This window comes from Diorhabda carinulata, chromosome 12 (assembly GCF_026250575.1).
Source record: "Diorhabda carinulata isolate Delta chromosome 12, icDioCari1.1, whole genome shotgun sequence".
Taxonomy (NCBI): Eukaryota; Metazoa; Arthropoda; class Insecta; order Coleoptera; family Chrysomelidae; genus Diorhabda; species Diorhabda carinulata.
In genome coordinates this window covers 5,688,352-5,715,085 of record NC_079471.1, presented here as the reverse complement: position 1 = coordinate 5,715,085, position 26,734 = coordinate 5,688,352, and the positions used below count along the sequence as shown (strand labels likewise).

The 26,734-nt window shown below is 31.9% G+C and overlaps 1 protein-coding gene across 2 annotated transcripts in view; it reads left to right on the top strand.

The window, feature by feature from the left end:
• Positions 1–9,250: 9,250 nt before the first annotated feature.
• The window catches only part of LOC130900347 (uncharacterized), a 114,912-nt gene continuing 97,428 nt past the window's right edge, over positions 9,251–26,734 (top strand). The window contains exons 1-2 of one of the 2 annotated variants that reach the window (XM_057810891.1): positions 9,251–9,601; positions 24,237–24,314. The gene's annotated coding sequence lies outside the window, so the exon portion shown is untranslated. The remainder of the gene's footprint in view (positions 9,602–24,236; positions 24,315–26,734) is intronic. The other variant, XM_057810892.1, reaches the window with a different exon arrangement.

The following is a 26,734-nucleotide window of genomic DNA, read 5'->3' as shown; positions in this document are numbered from 1 at the left end:
CTTCATTTGAGATGAATTTCTTACCGGCGAGTATTTTTTTGAGATCAACGAATAGCCAGTGGTTATTGGGGGCCAGATCTGGACTATACGGTGGACGAAGAAGCAATTTATTTCGTTTAATTTAACCATTGTTGCCATCGACGTGAAACATTGGTTTTTTTCTTCGTCACATGAGGCCGTTTTTCTTTGATTTTTGCATTCAAACGATCCAATAACTATATGTAGTATTCGCATTGTTTGTTTTTTCCTTTTGGAGATAGTCGATGAACAATATTCCAAGCGCATCCCAATATACTGAAGCCATAACCTTCTCAGCTGACTTTGGATACTTCAGACGTGGTTTACCGGCTGCAATCCACTTAGATGATGATCGCTTTGATTCAGGATTGAAGTGATAGATCAACGCTTGATTCATTGTCACATATCGAAGCAAAAATCTTATTTATTACGTGTAAACATGGCAAAATACTGCTCTGCATCATCAACACGTTGTTGTTATTGATCGACTGTAAGTAAACGCAGCACCTACTTTGAAAAAAGCTTTCTTATGGTCAAAAGTTCTTGCAAAATCGTAAACACACTTTTTTATGTATTAACGACCTCACTAACTACCAAGATTGAAACAGATAACGCATGAATGTACAGGCAAACGATACGTACGCATGTTTTAAATAATCTACGGTTATTATTCTATACTTACAGTGTGTATTGGTATATGTATGATATTGAGGAAATAGAAATAAATATTTTGATCCAAGTATCCAAAATACATACACAAAATGAAGTAATATCTGATCATTGTATCGACAAACCATACGGCCGTTTTTACTAACAACAGCAAACCTAAATAACTGTTGACATTATCTATCAGAAAATGAATGTTTGTGTAAAGTATTCTTATATTTTTAGCGTTAAATGATTTATTTCCAGCATGCTCCACAAGTGTTGAATTGGTTTCCACCATTTTATACAGCTGATCCAATCTTATTTTGATTTTGTATGAAATTTCAAGGGAAATTTGATTTACAAACATTATATTAGATGCTATCTGGAATACACATACAGCATCCCACCAATTCCCATTGAAAATTTTAATTAAAAGGAACGTAACTATTGCTCCAAATAAAAAGTTCAAAGGTAAACTAAGTATACGGATAATAATAGTTGTTTTAGATCTAGGTATTGGTCCGAATTGTTGTTCAATAAACTCGAATCTCTCGACAATATGCAGCCATTTTCTTCTTCTCATTAACAACGAATAAACTATGGTAAAATAAAATGAATAGCATGTGATGTAAAATACGAAGCCTCCAGGTTTTAGTACATCTTCTATTTCAAACATTAGTTTATGAAATAAAGAATGCATTGCCCTTAGATTGATGGGAAAGATTATTAACACTTGGAGTATACCATAAAATCTCGATTTTTGTGGAATTTGTCCGATTAATATACCAAACATACAATAAGATTTGAAAGTAATCATTTCGTTAGTTTAGAATTGGTCTACAAACGTTTATAAACGAACCCCAATAAAAAAATATTTCTACTTTTGTATCATCATTAGAATATCTAATAACCATTTGTCCATATTATTACCTATAAAATATAATAACCACAAGCCTTGATGATTATTGTATCGATTATTTTGATTACCATTTATTGATGTACAGTGTGGAAAAGCCAAATAAAAGAAATATTACTTATTCAGTGATTCAAATACAAACCGCATAAATTTAATGTTATTAAAGTGGTCACACTGGATGTTAGACTGATTTGTTACGAAGACACACAGATACTGCAGAAAAATGTTTAGGGGTTCCTGGACCGCGAAGAGAACTAATCAATAGATTCTGGAAGAGTTAAGTGTAACCACCAGACTATCATTATTAGAAATATTTTTGGTCACGTAGCTAGGAGACGAAATGACAATATAGACAAGCTTATACTGAGCAATAGATTACTTATGAGATGGTGTGACACAAGTCACAGATCAACCCCTTCACGTATCGTTACACCCTAGATCGTCGGGTTTTCTGTGAACCGGTTCCCCAGCCAAATGGCCGACGATAGGGAATAACGCAGCCGTCCCCCTTTAAATTCAAACAAAAAAGATTGTTGATTTTTCAAAATCAAAAATAAATGAAATTTTTCAAAAAATCAAAAAAAAAACCCAGACCGAGAAGAACCGTTTTTACTTGCAAGCTCTCTCTTTTCGTTTTGTTCTAGCCAAAAATCTTGAATCTTTTCTTCCTACAGAAAACAAACTCAACCCCATGTAACCACATCCCCACTCAACCACCACAACCACAGCTCTGCAGAAAAGCGATTATCGCTATATCAGGGCCCACTCCAACAAACCCTCCTTCTATAAAAATTTTCCTTATCCAATTTCTATCCAACAAATCTCCCTCTTTCACTCTCCCTGGATGAAGATTGAAAATATGCCTGAGGAAGCGAACAATGAGAGAGATTAAGAAAAATTTGTGAAGTTGTTGAATGTCGAAAAACTGATAGACTATCTATTTGAAATAAATGTTTTACTGCAGCCTTTGTGGTTTAATTAGTCTCAAAAATAACTGAAGGGTAAAAGGGTACAAAGAATTAATTCTTTCCACGTGTATAATACGCATTCACAAATGAAGGGGGATATTTTTTGTTATTTCTTAAAAAATTATAATCCAAAGTATATCAACTGTTGTGTTCTAGTTTCAAAACTCACGGTATAAAAAAGCAAGGCCCTTGACCCTATAAAATAACCATACCGTTAAGCTCATGACCTTTCTCGGTAATGCCCTACCTTCATTTTGAAAACAATAAATTTAATAAGAACAAGTTGATTTATTATTCTCTTTCTTCGAAGAAGCCCCATTGTTTAAATTCTCATTTATTTTCAATTTGGTCCAATAGTAAGTAGAAACAAAACTGAAATTACTTTCACTCTCGAAACCGAAACATAATTAAGTGTGACACGGAAATCAGCAGCGCTGCGAAATATCTATAAAAGTTTTTTCGCCCGATCAATAGTTTTTGAGTTATTCGCAATTGTAAAGTACGATTTTTCGTCAAAAAAAAACCGCATTTTTCAATAGTTTTTTACGTATAACTCTGTAATGATGCATTTTATGGAAAAAAGTGTAATGAACAAAAATGAAGCTTATAAAAAAACAAAGAAATTAAACTATATCTTAAGATCTTAATGTTCTACCTAAAGCAAGTTATAGATACTTGAATAGTTTTTGTTTTACGTAATTTAACCTCAAATAACTGGAAAAGGGTAAATTTTTAGAAAAAAAGTCATAGAGTACTTTTTAAATAGCTTAAAAAGACCTTCCAAATGACCACTGATTAAAGTCGTTTCCACTGAAATTATAGTGAGATGTGATGTAAAATAATTAAAGCTAAAAAAAATTGCACTAAAACTAATGCCATTTGATTGAAAATCAAAATTAAACTTATTACTTGTACCAAATACTTTATTTGAATGTTAGTTACGACATCTGGAAGTTTGGCTGATTAGAAATGCATAATTTTGAAAAAAATGAGCATTAAATAATACTTTTTTTTTAATTTTTCAAAAAAAGATTTTTTTTGCCCGTTTTTTCTCCATAACTATAAGAGATACAAAAACAAATAAACAATCAAATTAAAGCATTTTTTATGACGATTATTTTGCTTTTTTTTTTCTTTTTTTAGCATAAAAATTAACGGAGTTATAACCAAATTAATCTGTCGGTGTAGTACGAGCATTGCTTATCCACAGCCCTTTGACCCTTTATTAATAAAACATGGAGAGTCTCAAGCCCTTCTAACATACATAAGCTTGTAGCTCTAAAAATTACCTTTAAAATGGTTTTTTCTAGGATGTGATAGCTTCAAAATTAATGGAGTGACATAAAAAATAAGAATTTGAAATTTTTTTTGTGAATTATAGAATATGAAAAATTTTCAAATTTTGGCGCCCGGATTTTTTCTGGTAATGCTAAGTTGCCTGTAGTGTACCAAGAGATTTTATACTTATAATATATACAGGGTATAGACAATTAAAAATTACCTCAAGTAGAGACAAGAAACTTTGATACCAAAAAGAATGGAAAATCTAAAAGTTGGCAGTCATTACATTTACTTTTATTCAGTCATTCCCTGCAAAGGGGTAGTTTTTAATGGTTGAATAATAAAAATTAATAATCAATTAAATTTTATTGAAATCCTATGAAGTTTTCACAGTAAAAATGAAATTGCAATGTTTCAAATCGTTTTAAACCGATTTTTTTCTATATTATTTTCATCAGAAGGGTAATTTTCAAAGATTTTTAAGGGTCAATACTTCAAAATATATAAATTTTCTATTATACAATATGTTAAGATATTTAAGCTGCATAAACGAAAAACATTTGAATTGAAAAAAAAGTAGGAAAAACTAAAATATTGGTGTTTTTTGATAAGGGGTGGTTTTCACTCCTTAAAAACAATTTGCATACCTTGCGACCATGTAGATCTTGATATGGAGGGTAAGATGAGCTTAATTCTAAATTTTCAGGAAAATCGGAGCTGCATTAAAGAATTCGGAGCTTTGACACGATTTTGAGCTTGAATGCCTGCACTATATTGGTTTTTATTGAATGAATGAAATGTTTATATTTTAAATCGTTTACTAAAAAAGGTTCTATAAGTACCTAAAAATAGTAACATCAAAGAAATAATTGTAAAATTTTCTATTGGCTTGATTCGCTTCCGACTTTAGACAAGCTTTGAATGACCCTAACAACAAATCAATATTTTCATTAAAATCTGATTTATATTTATGCGAAATTTGACCCGCCCGTTTTCAACGTTCATGTTATACATTTAAAAGGGATTTTACATATTCATGAAGCACGAATAAGAGCCAGGCTATTGGAATATTATTAATCGCTATATCATGACTTAATTGTGGGAAAGGAATAGGGTATTGATTTTTTGGTATTATAATGAAATTGACAGGTCGAGTACGGGGTAGATGGAGGATGTGAATAGAACGTCGGGAAATTTGGAATATTTATCAATTATTTGGGTCCATCGGGTTCAGCGTTATTGCGTTAACGTCACAGTGGTGAAGGATGGAAAGTATTTAAATCATTGTTGGCATGATATATTTATTTAAATATTAATTACCTACATTAAACTTTACTATCTTCGTAAAATACGTGAAATTAAATATCTAGTAGGTCCAAGCTTCGGTTTGTGTGTGGGTGTTGGTATTTCATTAACTGTCGTCGTCGCTACTCGGTTTGAGAGATATGACAACACTGATATGTCATATGTCATATGTCATATATGACATGGTCATTATAAAGTTTGACATTTTTTAAAGTGTCTTGAATACTTGAAACATTCATCTCGGTCAAAAAATGGAATTAAATCGTGAACATTTTCGATTTTATATGGTTTTATGACTTTAAATGTGGTCATAAATGCATTTCTTGAGATATAATTGTTTATAACTTTTGTGCATCAAACGAAGTTCATAGGTTTTTTTTGTTAATCTACAAAATCTACAAAAACAAATATTTTGAAAAATAAAAATCACATGATCATGTTTATTGAATTATTTTTTACAAAATCAACGTTAATAATGGTACATAATATTTAATCTGTAACAATCAACCTTAGTAAGATACCATCTTTTTAATGGTGAAAATTCCTAATTTTTCAAACATTCAAGAATGTTTTTGATCATATTATGATTACTAAATAAAAAACGTACAAACGATTATATGTGAGAAACGGTCAATTTCACGAGAAATTTACATTATTTTTAATTGTAAAAACATGATAAATCAACATTTTTGTATAAAATTTGTTTTCAAATTGTTCGTTTTTTCTGTAGATTATGGAAAAAAATATAAGAACTACATTTGATTATTTTGAAAAAAGTTATTAACAATTATACGTGAATGAGTGCATTTTCATGAACATTTAAAGCCCTGAAAACCAATATAAGTTTTAATTTTTTTCTACTCCCATAATTTTTTTCGTAAATCCGTCGTAAAAACAAAGATTATAAAAAAAATTCATCGAAATCGGATGATTTTTCGATTTTCTAGTGCCAAAAAAGTATAAAATTACCCAAAGTTTAGCTCTAAAAAGTGGACGTGATTTATTAAGGCCTAATTCGGAGTTAAAAAACGGTTACTTTTCTTAAAATTTGTATGAGAATATTACTTTTTTCTTAGGTTTCTTATTTCGATAAATAAAGGATACCAAATAACACAATATTTCAGTTGTTTATCTTTTTCCATTATTGAAATATAAGTATTTGAAATTATGTATGCCTTATTTGTAGCAAGTACCTTATTATACTGATTATTCATAAGTTTTTATGTGTACCAGACGGTTCTCCCGTTCAACTAAATAACCAGGACTTTCGAAAGCAAATCCGGCAACGCTGTATCGATAGATACGTTTATAGAGAGAGTGAGAGTTTACTATTTCTAATAGTCCTGAGAAGTAAGATCAAAAAATCAACTCACACACTCGATATTTTCCTTTGAAAAATGTTAGTTTTCATTATAAAAAGATACCACATAATCTAAAGTCGAAGAAGGTAGTGACAGAATACTGTGAGGAATTTTGAGTTCGTGATTGATTAAATCCAATTTGTAGATTAATCTTTTTCATGTCTTTACACCACGTAATATGTATGTCATTTTACGCGGCCGCCATTTTGAATTTTCAAAATTAGAAAACACCAACATCCTCACAAATATTTTCTTCATATTTTTATATGTTTATAATCCATTTCGTCCGTAGCTAAGCCAGGATTTTGAAATATCAAAGGTTTACTAGAGATTTTTATTACAGAATAAATTACATAGTAAATTTTTAAACCTTAAAACCACCTTCAGCTTTCCTGCTACAAAACAAAATCCATTTTATGTTGCTTCAAAGAATACTCATCCAGCATATGAGTTAATGTGTTAAAAAACTCACGATGGACATTGAGCAAAGCCAAACGTCTCTCATTTGTGTTTCTAGGGTAGAATTTAAGTATTCTCAATGTCGAAAAAAACCTTTCCCTTGTAGCAGCCGTTACTGGCTGCGTGGCAAATAGTTTGAATAATTAGTTGACTGCTGGTGGACTGGTGTATATGAAATTACACATGATACAGCAATCTAAATGTAATCGACATCTGTGCATACTTGATTTCACTTCCTTCTCGTCCCGTCAATTCATCTTTTGTTGGCAATACGTATGGAAAAGATTACAAATTTCAATAGAACGAGATTTTAGTTGTTGGATAATTCCATCCAAGAATGGTATGAATACAGCTGTTCTGTAATAAACTTCTGGGTTTCAGGTTTGCACATTACACTTCAATGTTTGTAGATCAGCATTTGCCTGTACTTGTTCAAATATTTGTTTGACTTGTCTTTCAGTGTCAATAGTTTATCTTCAACTGCATTTGCAAGTCCAAATGTTCTGACTACAAAAGCTGATACTAAATATAAACTCTGAATTGAGTATAGCAGTAGATTAGCTTCAGAGCTAACTTCATTATCAGCCCATCTAATAGATTTAAAGAAAACTGTCAATTATTGCCTCATACAACTCCATAAAAACAGAGACACAGTCATGACGGTCAATCTCAATCTTGTAGGGCATACTACCTTGTTACTTTTAGGTATTGATGACACCCTATCAATTTCTACGGGAGAGAGTCATGCACGTGCACACCGTAGTCCTGTCTCGTCGAAACGACGGATGAACGGGAGCCACTACAAGACATCTCATGCACCCACTTTTCTATTATGTTTATCGTACGGGTTAAATAGTAAAATATGATTATAGTAAAGATTCAATTAAAGGTTTTTTAGCAATTATTTTGTCTTCTCGTATGTAATCCCCTTAATCTTACTCGATTTTAGGACCTTTTTTACGAACGCGTGGCCATAGCGGGCTGTAGCCCGGTAAACACTTGCGTGGCTACGCCGCTGGTTATGGGGTATAAGATTTTCCAAAATTCTGATGTCTACAATTGTTTCGAGCACAAATGGAAAAGTTAATGAGCAAAAAAGACTAGATTCTTCATAAGATCCTTATCAGGTTAAAACAAGGTTAACCTTATTAGGGTAATCCTGACGAGGTTCATACCAGGATAACCCTATTCAAAATAGGTTAATTTTTTATCGTGTTTTCCTGATCATATCCATACAATGAACTTCTCAAGATCAACTTTGATAAATATTCCTCATCCTGACTTTTGTTTAGAGGCAAATAGAGGCAAACACCGTTTATTTTAGCTCTATAAAAGGTTATTAGTTTTTTAACTAAAAATAATCAGGCAATTTAAAACAAAATAAAAAAAAAGAATTTGCTCCAGTGGCGTAAAAAATAAGGGGATAAAAGTGACAACTAACCCTGACAGTGCGCCACTGGTTAAATTTTTCCAAAGTTTGTTTATGTTAAAAGATCACTTTATTAAGGAGCTTATTGGTCACCAAATTTAAAAAAAAATTTAAAGCCACTCTCGATTTATGGCAAATTTTTATTTAAAATTTTGAACACCCTATATCTCAGCAACTAGGCTCCTATATTATCAAAATGAATAATTTCTTGAGATTTCTCTGTGGTCGGTCGAATATAGAAACACCCTGTATGTTCTTAATAAGGATATATGAAAATAATGTTTCTCTTTTTTTCTAGTTTTTTCTAGTTTCCCTAGACTATAAAGCAAGTATTAGTTTGTAGTATATACCTACAAATTTTTTTCTAATAATTTAATTAATGAAGTTTTTATTACTAAATTAAATTTAATTTCTATGATGGATATATTAATTAGCTTCGATAATTTTTTATTTATATATGAAAATAGCCCCAAGTGCGAATTAATGTAATCAAATAAAACATTTTATTCGCACTGTATATTATTGATATTAACTACAAAAGATAACCTCCGCATAGATGTGGTAGATGAGCTTTTATTTCGTAACGATTTCACCAAGCACATAAAATATTTTGGGTCATTAAATTTTAAACACTTTTTGTAGTATTGTATTTATGAGTTGCATCACGTATCATCAGTGCAGAAACTATTTTCTTGTCTTTCATTGTTCCGTGTCGTACAATAAAATATTGACGTTGCATGTTGTATCAAATCAACACATTCATTCATTAAACACGTTATTACTTTCATTAAATAGTATTTGGAGTGCACCTGATATATTCCAACGCCTGGCAACTGCGCATTGTTTGTTTTTTTCTCGACGCTGTGTGATTGGCCAGCATGTGACTTGAGCACCAGTTTAGCAGTCACTAGAAAGCGTTACATAGACAGTTTATCGATAGATGTGATATGGGCAGAGTTGAAATTTCGCGTTGAAGCACATTTACGTTTATCTGACATTTAAACATCATTGTTGTGAATGAATACAAAGAAAATAAAATTAATATTCAAGTGCCTGAGAATTTTGATCGTTTATAGTGTTTGAGTGTGTACTTTTCGATGTGGTTACGTGTTTTGTTATCGTTTTATTCGAATTTTAATTAGAAATGTGATACTGAGGCAGTGCTTTTTCGAATATTAACATTCTTGGATTAATACAGCTCATTTATATTCAAAAGGTCAGTCACAATCCGCTTTTATTGCTGAAGAATTTGAAATTTTTGTACAAATAATTAGTATTGCAAAAAATATAAATCTGGTTTAACAAGTTTCCATATTTTGAGGTAGTGGAATGTTGTTTAAATGCCATTATCACATCAAATAGTTGCTATACATTTAGTTATTTGTTTTTACTTGTTTATTAAGAATTTAATGCTATGAAACTGTTGTTTTTTGAATTGCTTTATTCCTGCGGACTAATCATTTTTCGATTCAATGTCTATTAGATCAAAGTATCTTTTATGAATATACTTCATACACGGATGACCTCCTTGGAAGTCGGTTCATGAAAGTTTTATTGGCATTCGTAGCTTTGTAGAAGTTTTTTCAACATATTTTCCCAACAAGAATAGTAGTTATATATTCTAATATTACCTTACTTTTTATGTTTGTTCACCACCTATCTCTTAACCCAAATTCCAATGCGTAGCTGAATCTATTATGTTGCTGGAAGTCAACGTCGTGTGGGGCTATTCACTTACTTTGTCACATTAAATAATACATTGCATTCGGTGTTAAAGTTGAATAAAATTCTTTTTACCCTTATTTGTATTTTTTATTTTTATTCTATAGATTACAATATAAAAAAAATAACATTATTGGTAATTATACACTTTCGCGGTCACCTGGTTTTTTGGTTAGGTTAGGTTAGGTTAGGTTGGCTCTAGAAAATCGAAAAATGGATGGATTTTAATGATCTTGGTCTCAAAATGTTCCATTTTAACGCGGATTTATAAAAAAAATTCGAAGATTAAAAAAAATAAATATTTTTTACAGTTTCATGACTTTAAATGCAAACTATTAACATTGAAGAATATAGTACGAAACTATTCACGAAAATTGATTGTTTTTCATCGATTTCATTTTAAGCTATAACTGAAAAAATCATTCTTTTTGGATTTTTTTTTAAATTGTTTATTAATTTATGTAGAATACAAAAAAAATATAAGAACTTTATCTGATAATGAGATAATTTTTTGTAAAGGATTATTTTGCAAAACCGTTTTTTTACGATTTAAAACTATGAGAAATTTTCATTCCAGCTATTTCTACTAATTTTTTTTATAAATCCACCGTAAAATGGAACATTTTGAGACCAAGATCATTAAAATCCATCCATTTTTCGATTTTCTAGAGCCAAAAAACCAGGTGACCGTGAAAGTGTATAATTACCACATTATTAAATTAATTTATAATACAAAAATATTCCAAGTAATGCCCATCGTATTCTATTATTTTAACGTTTAGACCTTTGGGACTTTTTTATTTGATGCAAAACATGCCACGCAGCATTTTCAACATCTCCTCCACGCAATATTAATCTGACGGTGCAAGGTCTGGACTAAATGCTGGATGTGGTAGAAGTTCAATAAAGTTCTTTGAACTTATTATTCTCTGGTTATATTGCTCGAACATCTGGAATGATTCTACCATACACACAATAAGAATTTAAAAGCAAGCACAGGAGGATAACCCTTTAACACTCGAGTGGTGTCTGTCGCCTGGGCATCTCCTCGGTGTGCATGAGAAAATTCTGCCTGTCAAATAGGTGTTGCAAAAACTGCTCTAGATGGGATTATGTTTGACTGTTCGAAGAGCATAGTCAGGTCGACGACCTTCCTTCTATGTTCAAAGCTGTCCAAGTTTATGGTCGACCCTTGAGGGCCTATAAGTCGACTTGCTCTCTAAGGAAATCCTCACCACAGAATCCTTATATCAAGTCAATAATGAATCCATCATTTATAACAAGTTTGACACATGTTGCAATAAATGAACGTTTTTTACTGCTGATTTTTTTATTTTGCCACTACACGGGACATACATAGCCCTGATATCACACAATTAATTGTGAATTTTTTTTTCTTGCCTCTCAAGTTTGTTTCTCAACTCCATGGCTACCGCCAAGACCCACCAATCGGGGCCGGTTCATCTATCGAGAAATAATACGTAAAATTGTAAATGGTTTAATCGATGAGGTGAGATAGATCTTGTGGACTTTCAAACATCTCCAGATGGAGAGTACAAATGGTTACAGCAGTATCAGGATCACTTGACAAAATTTTGCTTTTTGCGACCATTAAAAAGCAAAAAGGCAAAATAAGTGGCAGACGAGATTCTTAAGATATTTTTAGAAGCTGGCTGTCTACATATTCTTCAAAGTGGTAATGGACGTGAGTTTACTGCATACGTATCAAAAGAAATCATTAGTTTGTGGCCTGCTTGTGAGATTGTCCATGGGAGACCTAGATATCCTCAAAGCCAATGAAGTATAGAACGTTCAAACCAAGAATATGGTGTGTTCATTTGCAATAAAGAAGCTTCTGGAGCACATGGAGTTGTGTTAGAAAAAAATGAGAGCTATGGCTCACAATTGCTATGTAATCTGTGTCTGAATCCACCAATCGGGGCCGGTTCATAATTTGACGGATGATAAAACCGGATATATTATGAACCCCGCATGTTATTTCGCAATTTGACGATTCGACATTGACAGATTGTAAACTATCGAGAAATAATTACGTAAAATTGTAAATGGTTGGTTGCAGTTTACAATAATTATTCGTCAATTTATAATATCGCGAGAGTGATTATAAACTAACGATGTTCACAATCATACGGTGACATATACATCAAGCAGTAGTAAACTCGTTTAAAAAGCAGGTAGATGACCTTTTGGTGTGGCCAACTCAGCTTTTAGGGTGCTATTTTAAAATTAAAAAAACCTAGAGTAACCCAAAAGTGTTAAGAGCTCTAACGACTGATTAAAGATTAATATCAAGATATTTTTATGTTGAAACTATAAACCTCAGTAACTGCCGCTTATGGAAATTAATAGTAGACACTCATTTAAAAGGAATAAATAATATTTAAGGTTCAAAAAACCACAGAAAACGAAAACAATCCGCTATTCGCACTGGCCTACCAGGGTAAAAAGGATCGAATCATTTATAACTACGACCAGAATAACTCCGAATAAAAATGAACGTGATCCTGGTTAGTTGCCCAACATACCGATTTTCGAATTTTGATAATAGCTTGTTAGAAGCTGCTTTAAGCATTTATGTATTTACAATGAAGATTAGAAAAGTTACTCTATGTTTAAAAACCGAAACGTGTGTTTTAATTTTACAATTACATGATCAGGTTAATCGGATATTTGACAAGCTTATATAGTAGTACGTAGCTGCGTACTGTCATCTAACAGAAATTGAGGAAAAAATATCTCAATGTTCCTAGTTTCTTTATTTTAATTACTATATACCAGGGATATACCAAAATATAATACAATGGCAACGTTTGCTGATGATATAACCATTTTAGCGGCCGGAAAAGACTACAAAGAAGCTCCATTAACACCTGAACTAATAGATGGCGTATCAAGTTGAACGAAAACAAATCAGATTAATTTTACGAACAAACTAAATCAAAATATTCTAGTAGAAATAATAAATTCCTTATACTAACAATGCAAAGTATTTGGGAACGTCAGATTAGGAACTCCAAATGTATACACACAACAAACTGTTTTTGAACAAACATATTACGTACAGCTTTGGGGTTGTGCCAGTAAAAGTAACATTCAAGTGATACAACGTTTCCAAAATAGAGTATAAATAGGGACCCCAATGTAGAAACTGATGATCAGACTATAGCCAAATTGGCCAGTGGCCATGATCAACGGATACTACAACATGGGAACGTTGAGGTTATTCAATGCTTCGACAATGACAATTTAGTGAGGAGGCTTAATAGGATCAAGACGTTTGAGTTAGCGAGCTAATTTAAATGATGGTGTGCGAAGATCGCGTAAACGGTAAGGTATACAAATGAGTAGGACATTGTGATTCCACGTTAGGTTAGAAAAAATTGCTTATAGATCTTCATGATCAGATTGTGATGAAAATACACTACTTGGGTGTTTTATAACAATCATGAATGAGTGTCACATCGTAAGAAGCAATGAAAACAACATATAAGTCAAATAACAAACGATAGAATGGTAAACATAGCAAGGGCTTCATCTCCAATTGGAACACGAAGTAGAGGTCGCCCACGAAAGAGATGGAGTGATACCTAGAGTCAGGATCAAGAAAGATATCGAACAAAGAGCAGACGTTAGACGTATTATGAAAGAAAATATTATTTACAGTGCGGAAAGTACTATTTTCCATATTAGCATTTCATTATTGTCATAAATTATTTTTTTCTAACGAGAAAAAAGTATAAAAAATAAAATGAGCCAGACGGGAATTGAAAAATTTGAGTTTAGTACTTTCAAAAATGAGTCCTATACCCATTATAATTGTGAGAAATTCCAAATAACGAAAAGTTTGTTCATTTTAAATGTGACACACTGTAAAATAAATAGCGAATGAATGAGGGGCCTCCTAATTGACATCGCGTTGTAGATAATAATTTATGTATTTCAAAGTTTCTATAAGTAGTTGTGTCATTGTATTAATATCCTGTTATGGTATTTATAAAAAACTTTTATCGTTTCGAAATGTTTCAAAACAATCTAATCAACACATAGTGCAAAGATTGTTTTCATAACAAAAACAAATATTAGTAATACCTTGGATAATGATGTCTTATCACTTATCACACAAATATTTCACAAAATGGAAAAAACAAATATACGAGGATGATCCCAGAACTATCTGACCTAACAAAGAAAATACAAGTTCGCATGGAATGGAATGGAAACATTTTCACTTTGTAGATTCTCCTCAATGTTTCTGGAGTCGTCACCTAATTTGGTCGGCCACTACGATGCTGGTTTTACCAGGTCGTATTGCCTCGTTTAAACTTTGCTATCCAATATTTTACTGTTGATTAGGAATAAGCAGTCTCACCCAAATTAGAATCTAGTTCACTTTTTTTATTGGTTGATCTAACGCCTTTCAAATAAATGTACTGTATCCCAAACGATGACCAATTTCTTCAATGTTAACAAATTATTTTTTCAAGCAGCTACCGCCATCTCTAGATCAGGCCAGGTACTTCTGGAACCATCCTTGTGTATATAATATAAGAGGCAGACTGAAAAACTCGTACGCTAGTAGCATACAACAAAATTTTTTTTATAAAATTTGATTTTATCATTCAATATAAGATTTGTTCCAACTTGTTAATCTGAGCCGTCCATGGGGCGGTTATTGGAAGAGTTTAAATAATTCCGCCAAATCTCCGGCTAAGCACGCTTCTTGTAACAGTATTTGATATCAACCAAGTATCGAAATGAATCGTTCGCATAACTATAAATGCCCTGCTGGAACATCTAATCTCTAATGCGGAGAAATGTCACTGTATCAAGGACGGTTTTTTGATGGGTTTGAACGAACCTATAATTGCTTTCGAAAACATATAATGAATATGACGATTATACAATTTTTTGATATCGTTTTGATAATACCATTTATCTTTAGCCATCAAATAGGCTTCAGGTTCCGTAATATCCTGTCCATTTGCGAAAAATTTCCATCCAGGGAGTATCCTCTTAAGGTCTGAGAATAGTAAAGTCGCTGAGGGCCAATTTATGCAATTTTGCGTTTTCTTTGATTTGTGACATGATTCACAACAACATTTCCTTCTACTTCAAACGAGGCGATTTTTTTCTTCAAATTGATGCCGATTTTTGCGTATTTTCACGATTTCGAGTGCAGTCCACTGTCAATTAGACTCCACGTGAAATAATGAATATATAATAAATAAATAGAGGTTTGTTGGCACACAAGTCTGTTCTTAAATGCGTGTCAAATGAATAAATGTTGTGATTTCGCTGTGTCTTCGTTCTAATTATTATTTGGTGATGATAACAGATTTTATTGTTAAATAAGATAGAGCTGACACGATATTATTGTATAAGCACAATAATCATGTAATATTTAATAATAACTGGGTTATGTCTGAAAGAATGGACTTCATCCTGGTCAATAATAAAATATGTATATTAAATGTTTGACCGTTCCTTTTTTTAGGGAGGAATTTTCCTATTATTTTGATTATATATTTTCGTAAATACATACGAAGTTTTCAAAACTAATAAACATTTTAAATTTATCATTTTTGATAATAAACATTGTTTAAATAGATGCGTACGTTTAAACAATATTTTACGGCTTAAGTATTGACGTAAAATCGTCGAGATTTAAACAATGACGCCAGTGCCGGCGCCAATTAATGTCGTGTCGAGAGGATTAACCTCCGAAAAACATAATTGAAGTCTATTTGTATTCCTTAATCATCACGCATACGATATTTTTATAATTTCTCATTCAAATGTTTAGCACAATATTTTATAAAATGTAATTCGATAAAAAAAAGGACGAATCGCCCATAAAAATGGCAACATTGCTTACAAAATTAGCGTTAGTGGAATTTTATTGATGATTTGCGTATTTGGCAAGTATACGAGCTTTGGGTAATGTACTTTTCACGGACGAGTCCAAATTTTGTTTATGTTTACGTTTTTTGGTGTATGAGATGGTGAGGAGTATCTACGTTGCAGCATAACACCTCCAACAAATTTTGGAGGAGGGTCTATCATGTTGTTTGGTACAATATCTTCAAGGGCTCACACAGAATTGACAGTTTTAGATAGATGATCATTGAATTGACCTTGACCGGTTGTTGACTTTGATCAGACGTTGACCTTTGCCTTGACCGGTCGTTGACCTTGGCTTTAACCGGTCATTGCCCCAACTCCTGTACCTATAGGTACATTATAGAGATTCTAGAGCTAAATTACCTTATACCCCTTTCATAGGCATTGATGATATGTTAATATATAATAAGGCACGTCTCCATATCACTAGAATAGTAAACAAGTACATTCAGTAGGTAAATATTGTAGTTTTAGACTGGCTTAGTGTTTTTTTGGCGGAGTGTATATCACATACAAATTTCTTCCACCTTTTCGGTATACAACGAAGCCTATAGCTTAGGTAATGCTCCTATGAGAAAAAAACTACTCCAGAGGTCCTTCCGGCTGCTCCTTCTCCTTATAGGGAAATATCGATTCAGCTGAAACTAACGAATGTAGATTCTGTGGTAAGGAGGATGAAGCACCAATATACCTAGTATTACAATTATATGTTAGGTATTCTTCGGAAAAGAAACCAGAAGAAGCAAAAATCTAACCTCCTCCAGATCAAATAGTGGAGTTCATTAGATTAGGTTGGCCAACCTGAAGTTTTGATAGAGAGTATTGCAATGGAATATTAACCCTAATGCATTATTTTCAGTTTGATCGAATTAGTGGTCCCTGTATGTTTAAGTACAGATTATTGTCTTTAAATTGTTTCGACAAACAATTTAACAAATGATGAATACCATATTTAATGTTACCTTAAGTTTTATTAATTTTTAGAAATTCTTAAAAATATGAATACATTTTTTGGTAATCAGTATGTCAAAGTTCCACTTAACGCTTTCAACGCCATCTCTATCGTTCCAACTAAGACTCGTTATCGTGATAGCTCGACGTCACATAAGATGACACTGCTTGCGACTGCGTGATGCCCTCTACACACATAAAATATCGGCCAGACCAGCTTTAATCATAGCGTGGTAGCAATTAATTTTACGTCGAAACAAGCAATTTCTTACAATTCAGATTTTATAATACAAGTACAATCAGCGCTGTCAAAAACGCAATTATAATTCCCGTAACGTATTTCTCAATCTAAACTATTAAATTATTATGAAGAACTTGAATGTTTTTACCCGAATCTATTACCTTCTTAATATGGCCATGAAAACAATTCGAATTAATACAGTTGATAACCTGAAGTTGGTCTTCGCCCTTTGTTTCATTATATAAAAAAGAAAAAGAAAAACTAACCGGAAACGTCATCGTCTACTACGTAGTTTGCGCGGCAAAACCCAGCAGACCAATGTTGCCAAGTATTAGTCTAGAACAACTCTTAAAATGAAACAATAATAATATAGAAGTTATAGAAATGGAATAATTTGTAACGATTTACAAAATTATAGCCGAGAATTGATTATTTAAAATTTAACTTTGATGCAACTGTCTTCTGTAATCAAGCGTCATCTATCATCTATTTGTTACTTCATTTGTACACCACAGAATATTTCTGTCTAAATGTCTAAATGAACGTTAAAACTGTTACGGTTTGTAGCTTTAGCACTACAATTTACTACAAGACTCTTTAACTATTAACTTTTTATTAAACAACAAATGTTTTTCGTTATATTTTCTAAAAAAGCTAGTAAAACATATACGTTACGTTTTTCGTTGTATTTTCTGAAAAAGCAAGTAAAAAACATATTATACGTTACGTAAAATACATCTCTTTAAAAGTTCAACGTGGATATGAGGCTGGCAACGCTGTACCAGAGTTACGTACCTTAGGACAGTCTCAGGAAGAGAGAAAGATTCAATGGTTGTAAGTTCACGTCTGGCGCGCTATAAAGCTGCCGTTAGAGATAGAGATTTTCGGGGGTGAGAAGGACTGAACGGTAGTTGAGTATTAGAGGAGGAGAGGAAGGAGTTTCAGTCTAGGGAAAAATCGATAGGGCCAGACTACGACTCACGTCGTGTGTGCACGATATACTCGTATTTATATTCGACAATCAAGGTACGTACTTTTGGGTCACAGATTGTAAGCCGTTTGTACGTTTTACAGTTTGCGCGTTTAATTCATATATTTCATTTCTACCTGTTACCATTCACTGCGATGTTGTCTGCCTACAAATTAGTAATCGAATGGCATTCTGCTCACTTCCGGATTATATGTTCGAGTTATTCTTGGCGATGGCGCCATATTTCCAAGACATAAAGATAACGAAAACTAATATGAATGAAAGTTCTATTCATACAAAATTTGCTGTTGCGGTGTTGCTAGAGACAGTTACAATTTTTTCAATGGAGTACGGGCTTATCGTACATCCTTGAAATTTCGGTTTATTCTTCTAAATTTATTACAAAAAAAGAATATAAAAAAGGATATAAAGACCCTTGCCGAGAATTTTGTTTGATCTACCATAGGCGTAGATACCTCATTTTATAAATTTATTATTTTTATAAATACTTTTAAAAATGTGTATATATTATACGAGAAGGTATTCGTTAAAAAGCAATCGAATCATTATTAATTGGACGAATTAAACGTCGTTATTTAGACAGATACACTTAATCGTAGTCCTACTTGGAACTTGGCAAAAAAATCATTATTACGCCTCGTTAACTTGCTACCACTGAATAATAAATTATAAAACGTAAATAGACGAGTAAAATCTACCTGTTTGTAAGGGAGTTTGGTTTAAACAGGATACCAAACGTGAACTGTGCTCATTTTGTACCCCATACTTTTTTTCCGGAAAACGAAATTTTAAATTCTTTGCAAATAAAACAAAAGAAAAAATTTCAATCCCAAAGTATCATCTATGATAACATGTTCAACATAGTTTTTCCAAAGCTCTCTGGCAGGAATATTTCGAAGAAATTGTGTACATAGATTGACCTGAACACATTTTTCAATTGCATAAATATCTGCTTGAAAATGTTTGGTGCGCTGCCCAGATATTCAGAGTGTTTGGTTCTGGGCCCGTACAATCCTATTCCAGTTTCGTCTGCTGTTTTTAATCCATCCGTATACCATTTAGTGGAATTTCTGTTCATTTTTTGTGTGGCGTTTTCATCCCATTTGCTTTTACAGTTTATTATTGAGGTGAAGTTTTTTTCAAAGCAAATTTTTTTCAATGCAACGTCCCGAGGCATGTTCCAGGGTTCCAGGAACGGGTTTTCTTTGATGATTCCGTCTCTAAACATTCTAAGTGATGCTCTGCCACGCTTTCAAGTACTATGTGGAGAGGTGGGAAATTTAGAATCACTTCTAATGCAGCTGTTGAGGTAGATTTTATGACCGCAGTTGCACATAAGCAAGCCAGTCTTTATACCTTTGATAGATGGTTCCTCGTGGTATTCAGACTAGTTCTAGTACCCCAAACCGCTGCTCATATGTGATGATTGCCATGTACATCCATCTTAGGAACTTTGGGTTACAGCCCTAGTTCCTCCCTGCAAAGTTTTTTTACACCATTTTATGGCTTTGGTGGTTATTTTTTTTTCCAAGTTTCTTCCAGAGAAGTTTAGTGCGAGTCCCAGATATTTCTACTCTGTTTACCGCTCGATTCCCGTCTAGCTTGATGGGCTTGAACCTCCTGAATTTTGTCGTATGAATTTAGAAACACCCTATATAGATTTTCTCCACTAAAATTCGATAAAATTTACATGGCATCACTTTTAAAAAATAAGATCTACCAAATAAAAAAAAAAAAAAAGAATAATGAAAACTGATTAAAATTCCCAACAAACAAAGTTTCGAAAATCTAGTCTCTCTGATTCGTTGATTACCGAAAACATAAAAGGAATTATCATTCGATTACAGCATGATTCAAAATGTATTTACAATTTCTACAAAATGTAGAAGCAATATCATGATAACGGCAGTGTCGTGGTTTTTTTTAAGTCCGATTAAAACTGTTACATCATAATGATAAATCAAATAACTAATACGCCACAAACATTTTTCTGAAATTGACATTGACGTTGAAAAAAAATTATACTGCAACGTTTTTTCGTATTTATTTATACTCCTTCAATTCGTGGGGCGAATTACGTTGTTAATTTATTCACGCACTATACAATACTCTTAACTTAATAATTTGCTAAGTATTCCGTTCTTTTCACTACGAATATTTATTTAAAACTGAACTAAATGCGTTTACACAAATCATTTATGTACCTAAATAAAATTATACAAAGTTCTAGAACAAAAAGAATCGAAAGAAATTGACTTTCCTAGAAATTATTTAAAAGAAAAACTGTAAATAAACCGCTTGCTATAAAAAATTGTTTACACTCAAATATCAAACAAATCCCGCCATATGCGCCTCCACCAAATGTTAAAATTCCATTGCAGCTGGACAGGGCCGGCCTACGGACCCATTTCAACTTATGCACAGCAATACTATACCCATAATCATGTTCTGCCTTCTTGAATGTTTCATATTTTTATTACTACGATGATATAAACTCATCTAACCGTCTAATAAAAAAATGCAACGTTAAAAAAATGTAATTTGAAAACTAGTAGTTTATTTTTTAGCTAGTCGGGTAATAGTGAAAAAAAACAAAATACCTGAAAATAAATAGTACAGTCAGAAAGACTGTGAAGTCGGTAGGTATGATTGGAATTAAATGGAAATATTCGGAAAAGTTCTTAAGCTACAAAAAAGGGATAAAAAAATTAAAAACTGCTCTGAAATGCGATGTTTGATTTCGATTTCGAAAATATCAAAAAAAGTTGTGAAGCGTAAAATACTACCCCATCTAGGCTACTTTTCCTCTAAAACATACCCCTAGGACGATTAAGAGTACTAAAAGCATGAAAATTCAATGAAAAATTGGACTTTACAATTTTCTGTAAAAAAGTAATAAAGAATAATCGTAGAGAAATTTTTTTTATCCATTCTATTGAAAAAGAAACGGATTTTACTCGATATTTCAGTTAAAACAAGTTATTTGAAAAACAATTTTTATGGATAATTATTTTATTGAATTTTGATGTTGAAATTATATTCGTTTCAACTGAAATATCGATTCAAATCTATTTTCAACCCTTCATTTCAATAGAAGGAATGAAAAAATTGTTCTCCATTCTTATATTCATTTTTGTAGTACATACTAGGAACCGTCCTAGGGGCGGAAGGGTGCATTTTAAGGGAAAAATAAACTTGATTAGATATACCTAAAATTGAAAGCTCTACAACTTTTATCTGAAACTTTTTTTTAAATCTTCAAAATTAAAGCCAAAAATCGTAGTTTTTAATTTCCTCATCCACTTAGAGCTTAGAACAGTCATGTCAAAGATACGGCCCTTGATCGCAATGTGTTACAGAAAGAAGAATCATGTTTTTTAGAGCTTTGGCCCACCTACAAATTCAAAATTTAATATATGGCCCTCTGCAAAATTGAGTTTGACACCTCTGGCTTAGAACTTTTTTATTCCGCCCACAGTTTTGTACGCAATTTTTCCGATCATCTCTATTTAATATCTGCTCAAAAGTCGTTTTCATGCTCTATCAAGACAACAGTTATCACCTTGAAAATATATTCTAATAACATTATAAATTTTTCCGTCGAAATCGATAGGGTCACGGTCAAATCCGTGAGCCTTTCTTGTGTCACATTCTCTCCAATTTACTAAAAATTTTTGCGCCAGAAGCCACAGAGGCAGGTAAGATTGAGAAACTTCTTAATGGCTGAGCGAAATTTGGAAAACGAGGATCTTTCTTTCTTCCTGCTGTAACTTAATATCTAAGTCCATCCACTCAGTTAATAAGGTAAATCTTTCATTTGCCGGAAAAGTCTATAAACCACGTTCTTTTGGGACCCCTACCTCCCTACACGTAGCCTAATTTAGCCTTTTGCATGAGCCCCCTGAACGATGCTACGTGGTTTTGCTTTCACAATATTTTACGTTTTCTATTCCATATTTGTTAAGAAAATATTAACAGTTCAATATTTTTTAATCAATTAATTTTTCCTGAAAAATTAGTATTTGTATGCCAAATAACAAAATTTCATCTGAAAAAAAACTTTGTAGGAATCATGGTTGAGTGTATTTGATTAGAAAAATGACAGATCTGATTACTTTTGCGTAGAACTACATGAAATATTTAGTCTGTGTATTATTTTTACAGTAAGTAAAAATACAATGCGGCCCATATGAATGGAATAAATTCAATTTTAGCGTAGATTTCTGTTCTTAAATTGACAATTTATAGTATAAAAATATTATCCCCCTCTAGAATCCCCTCTGATTTGGAAAAGGATTTTAGTTTTTTAAATTTGGTGCAATAATAACTGAGAAAATTCATTTTTAAGATGTAAAATTTTGATAATGTCTCTATCACAAAAGTTTACGTAGAACGAAAATAATGTCACATAATATTTAAAATGTATTTTTTAATGTACTTTACAATTAAATTAAATGTTCAGAATTTCCACAATTCTTGACAATAACCGATGCGATTTAAGAATTCTCGTACATTTTGTATCACCTCAAAAGTTATTTTGGTACTTTCTCTCGTTATTCTAACTTTCAAATCAGCAATATTGTCTGGTCTATCAAAATATACTTAAAATTTTAAATAACCCCATAGAAGTAATCGAGTGGAGTCATATCGGGGGATCTAGCCGGTCATTCGATCGTTCCACGTCTTCCAATCCACGTATTGGGAAAAACTTCGTTCAAATAATTTCTAACTGTACATGCAAAATCCGGCGGAGCTCCGTGTTGGTAGTAAATAGATCGATCTATCTCGTTTGGATGATTAACACCAGGAAAAAGTCTTTGTAATGTAGACACTAAGAAGTTGAACAAAAAATCTAGATAGAACCCTCAAAAAAATGAGGGCCAATAATTTTACTGTTAATGATAACTGCCCAAACGTCCACTTTTTTGGCATATTGAGTGTGAGCCTCACACATCCAGTGATGACTTTCTCTGCTCCAATATCTACGGTTCTGTTTGTTAATCGTTTCGTTTAAATGAAACGTCACGTCATCGAAAAAAACTATCTTGTTTATGAACTGCAAATCTGCGTTCATTCTTCAATTCACAGAATTCTTGCCTTCTATCAGGATCATCTTCATTTAACTCCTGAACCAACTAAACTCTCAAAAAATATGATTTACTTAAATCATTGTCGGATGTAAGTTCTCGAATTGACTTATGCGAATTTTCCTCAATCTCTAGAAGTACATCGAACTTTTCTTCATCAGTAACTTGAATATTTCTACTTGGTTTTTCAATATTTTTTTACATGTCCAGCTTCATGAAACTTTTTTTCAATTTTGCTGACTGTAGACTGCGAAACGTGTTGACCAGTATATTTATTATTGAAAATTTCACAAAACTCGTTTGAGTTCTTGCTTTATAATAAAAAATGAATCATAATTAAAATGTCTATTAACGATTTTCGAAAGTATCAACAATAATTGACTAATGACAGTTAAATACCTGTCATTTATTACAAAGCCTACTAAAAGTATACATAAAATATTAAAACTTGTTAAAAAAAAAACAATAATATAATTTAAAACCTCCAATATCTCGAAAGCGACTAAAAGTTGAAATAGGATTAGTAAATACAATTTGATTTGATTTTTTTACAGACTTTGACAATATATAAAGAAAAATACTTTATTTTTTAGGTCTTGTAAAATCCGGGTGGTTCTATTTAAAATAATAAAGAAATTTGATATTTATGAAGTTAAACTTTGAACACTTATTATACACACCCTGTATAAAATGAAAAATTCTTCAACATAGATTCAAATACTACTGATCTTGCTTAAAGCAACCGTACAGAAACCATTTTCATATCTTTAAGGTTATCCTTATAAAAAAATAATTTTTAAGGGTCTGAAAAACGTAGAAATTTTCATGATTTTACTATAAGTATTTTACCATATACAGATAGTTTTATCTCGTCGTGGGACACCCTGTATATGGACCGCATCGTATAACTACTACATAAACTTCTACTCTGTTACAGACACGCAAAATTATTGGTAGATAGTTTCGGGAGGCATAAGACCTCCTAAACGACACCACTGGAACCAGCTACAGTGAGGTACGTGTTTTTCAAGTGTTCTGTTTTATCTTGATACATAATTTTCTAGTTTCGAAGAAAATTTATCATTCCTAATCTGTATCGATTTGTTTTTGTTTGCGTAATGACGTTATCAAATTCACGTACCTTGAAAAAGCCAGTAAAAATGTAACAAAATATTTACTTTGGCTACATTGCAGGTGTCATAAATTATGAGCTGCAAATTTTACGAGTATATAGTTGAATCTATATTTCGGTATCACGAGGTAGGTGAGATCATTTTCACTAAACTGTATCGAATTTAGTGAAATTTGTAATTATTTCAAAGCCATGTTGATAAAATTTTGTTTTAAATAATCCAAAAGTAAAAAATCTGCGTTTTGCGTGTATAGAAATCACTGTCAACTTGTCAATTTTTTAAAAACTATTCCTGGCGTCAAAAAATGGATAAAGAAAAGATAAATTGCTGGTTGTTTACCTCAAGTCAAAATTTATTTACATTAACACTTGATTCCTCCAAAGTATTCGATGAAAGGTATCACACGAACCGAGAAAATCTCCTCGATGTACCTAGCGCCTGTTCAATCTCTTATCCCGAGACCAGGATTATGTCTACGGATCATGGAGAACCACCGCCATAAGCAATTCAATGCAGCATCTTGCTCTACTCGCTCTACTCGTCTTTTTCTGTCTCTAACCAAACGATGGGATGAATTTATACACACGTAACTTAGTTATATACTAACTATTTCTACCCCCATTTACATGCTTAACTCTTCATTAATATTTATTTACATGCTCAACATCTAATTTATCGAAATTTATTTTTTATTCCACATTTCTCTGTCCCGATGTATTTTCACTATTTTAATGAGTCGTTAACTAACTAGGGTTGCTAGAGCACCGCTTTATATATTAAAATCATTTCTAGAACCTTAGAATTATCGAAATCTCGAGATTTTCGTACAAAAACTATAAGACCTTCTTAGGAATTGAAAACTGAAAACAATGATAATCGTATGCTATCAAAAAATCGATATACTCAATGATAAATACCTAAAAATTTAATTAAAATAAATAGAAATATATTTATTTGGAAGTTTCTTACGAAAATGGACGAGGTTAGAGGATTGAATGATAAAACGATTAAAAATGTTTTTGTTAAAGAAAATAGATAATTTTTTTTGAAGACTGATTTATATCTTGGTTGCCAAATGGCTATATACTGTCTAAAAATCAAACTTCATTGATACCTGTTCATAATTTCAAAAAATAGACTTGGATATCCTTATAAAACTATTTTGAGTGGCGTCCGGTGCATATCAGGAGTTAAATAATTTCTTATATGCACATAAATCTACTAAAAATGCATATATGCTTTAAAATTATCTACCGAGGCTATTAAAAAAGCGTAAAATTTATTTGGGCACAGAATAGTCGAAATATGACATTTCCATTTTATACAATCCTGTTATAACTTTCAGATGATGATTTATAGCTGTATTTTTTCAATACGTTAATATTCGATAATATCTGATTAATAATTAACTTTTTCAATGAGTTGTTGACTAACTACGGCTGCTAGAGCACCGCTTTATATATTAAAATCATTTCTAGAACCTTAGAATTATCGAAATCTCGAGATTGTCGTACAAAAACTATAAGCATAAGCAATGATAATCGTATGCTATCAAAAAATCGATATACTTAATGATATATACCTAAAACTTTAATCAAAATAAACAGAAATATATTTATTTGGAAGTTTCTTACGAAAACGGACGAGGTTAGAGGATTGAATGATAAAACGATTAAAAATCGATCATTTATGAAGGTTATTGAAAAAAACTATACAATACCTTTTGTCAAAGAAATTTTATTTTTTTTTTTTAGAAAACTGATTTATATTTTGGTTGCCAAATGTCTAAAATCAATCTTGATTGATACCTGTTCAATAATTTCTAAAAATAGACTTGGATTTCCTTACAAAACCATTTGAGTGGCGTCCGGCGCATATCTGGAGATAAATAATTTATTCTATGCACATAAATCTACTAAAAATGCATATATGCTTTAAAATTATCCACCGAGGTTATTAAAAAAGCGTATACTTAATTTATTTGTGCCCAGAATAGTCGAAATATGACATTTCCATTTTATACAATCCTGTTATAACTTTAAGACGATTTCTATCTGTATTTTTTCAATAAGTTAATACTCGATAATATATGATAAATAATTATCGGGGAATTGTGAAAATTAATTCATTTATACAATTTTCTCACAAAACTTCTGGACGTGTTGTTATTAAATCATCGGCAAATGCTTTCGCGGCCCAAGCAAATATTGTGCGTTAATCCTATCCATTGCGTGGTCAACTTGGAATTGACATGTAACAATTCATGGTTGTTTTGGTTTATCACAATAACAGTAAGAGATTA